Genomic DNA, 2,529 nt, shown 5'->3' with positions numbered 1-2,529 from the left:
TTTTTGATCATGCAGAGAGGAGAATCACACGTTGCAGAACATGTTTGCATATTTAAATAGAGGCGTGTCAGAGGGGTTTGACATTTGTTGGGATGTGAAGAAAACGAGTGCAGCAACATGCATGGGAACGGTTTAATGAATTAGAACATTTTTGTGCATATGCACTTTTCTAATTTGATCTTAATGCCACCTAACAGTATGGAAACTGCATACTTTGATATATGAGGCCACTGGATTAAAGGGACATTTCATGCAAAATTCACTTTTTTCRCCATTAAATACATTTTTATTGTGTACCTGGAGTACTTGAACAAAGYTGAATTTAGTCTCTCTCTGTGCAGTGTAGATATCTTTTATATTCTGTTTGGGTCAYATTTTCCCTGTTTTTTTCTATTCACTATTACATTTTCTGAACAATAACATCACAATATTTGCTGTGGAACTGCTAAACAAGGTTATAGACTTCCAACTTCCCAATTCCGTGAAGTCTTCTGTTGTTGACATTTTAAAATCTATTTCTAAGTATGTTTTTTTTTGTACAGCTGATAACTCTTCTGTATCTCAAACGGCAAAAATGGCCCAAGTGGTGAAATGGACAATGATCATTGGGAGTGAGACCTGGAAAGAAGTTGAATGTGAAGCCCCTTATTTGCACTTAAAAAGACCACACCAAAATGAGTTGCTCTCAAACGCACCTCAGAACATGGGGTGAAAGAGGGGTCTGTGGAGTTACAACAAGGAGGAATTCAGAACAAAGCATTGCAGTTCCACTTTATATAGACCCCAACTGAATGATTTAAATGGGAAAAGAAAGTATTTAAAAGCTTGWTGTCTACTTTTAAGAAGGTCTGTCAGATGAGTGGTGTCATGATATACRTATGTTGTCATTGTTTTTWTGACTGCTCCCTTCTGCAGAGGTCGTCACAACAAATACAACTGCACAACATAATTGACAATTGTTTTATGCTGAATCCATCCATCCATCCATCCATCCATCCATCCATCCATCCATCCATCCATAGAGCCCAATAACTTGCATCTCTTCAGAATGGAAGCTTCTATCTATGTTGCTTTCACACTGAGAGTTTTAGCTTCAAAATATATTTTTTTATTTAATTGATTTCTGCAGGAATTTGTGCAACTTTCTAACATCTGCCATGATGAGTATTTATGTTGACAAGTGAGTTGTTTACATGCAAAAACAGCTGCTTAATTTTCCCAAAGCTTAACTAACATCACAAAAACATATTTATTTATTTTAAATCTTCAAAAAGTTATGTTTTGTTGCTGCTGAGCAAAAAACTCATATTTCCAGAAATGCAACTTTTTTAGCAAATGAAAAAGACCATCTGAGATGAATAAATTATGTGTAGTTGGAATTTCAGTTTTCTTTTGTTGTGTATGATCCGATAATTTAATAATRAAAGGCATTTTTTTAATAGATGCATAAATTCTTGTACTTAAAAAGCTGTATATATGCCAACCAGCTGTACATTTAAGAAGAATCACAGCTCATTTTTTAAAGCACCTTGCTTGAAAATAATGAAGTTACAAGGTTAAGTCACAAGCTCTTTTTGATACTTTTCATTGGATAGTCATTCATTAAACCACAGACAGATGTGAAGGGTGAGTCGATTAATGCAAAAACATGAAAAGAATGAAAAATGAAGATACTCCACAAGGTTTTTGCCTGACAGCAGTGATAGGAGACATAATATATGTAGGGAAGGAGCAAAAGAGTGCAAGACTGAAGATGTTTTAACCGTTTCTGACCTGATTGTCTTTGGGWATGTGTCTCACTGAAGAATAAGATAGATAAGCTTGAAAAGCAAAAGATACTGGTAATCTAAAGCTATATAAACATACTTGGCTCGAGGAATGCATTGCAGTAGTAAATTTGTTGTTTCTGAGAGTATTTCCAGTGCATACAGGCAGTGAGAGACTGCAGACAGTGCAGAAGGAAGAAGGATGACTTGTTAACAGACTTTAGGCTAGAACTGATCATGTTACTTTAAAGGAGTGTCTCTGCAACCSAGACACTGAAGCCATATGTTTACAGAACGTTCACTTTTATTCCCATGTAGATGCTCCATTCAAWATCAGGTGCAACACCTCCAAATGGTTCTAAGTTGTCAAAAAACCCACCAGAAAGAATAAACATCGGATTTATTCTATTCTGCAATAACAGGATGAGAGTTCTGTTCATTGAAGATGCTTCTTCAGCTACGCATGTTTCAATACAGATCAGTACAAGAATGATTCTTGCCAGTTTAAATGGGCTTACATAAAGTCATTTTTATTTCCTCAACAATCTATTCCTTTTTTAGTGTTACATATTTCAAAATATAATTTCCCTTTGGAAATTAATAAAGTGTTTTTTAATAAAATACATTCAGTTCAGTCAGAGGTGTAGATAGAGCTGTGCATTCATGTCCTCCACAGGATACGCCATCATAAAATCAAATCTTTGCAATAATCTGGCTCTTTAATTAAAATGCAGCATCTGACAACTAATGCCACAGATTGTCC

The sequence above is a fragment of the Austrofundulus limnaeus genome, unplaced genomic scaffold (genome assembly GCF_001266775.1).
Source record: "Austrofundulus limnaeus strain Quisiro unplaced genomic scaffold, Austrofundulus_limnaeus-1.0 Scaffold40, whole genome shotgun sequence".
Lineage (NCBI taxonomy): Eukaryota > Metazoa > Chordata > Actinopteri > Cyprinodontiformes > Rivulidae > Austrofundulus > Austrofundulus limnaeus.
This window is presented reverse-complemented; position numbering follows the sequence as displayed.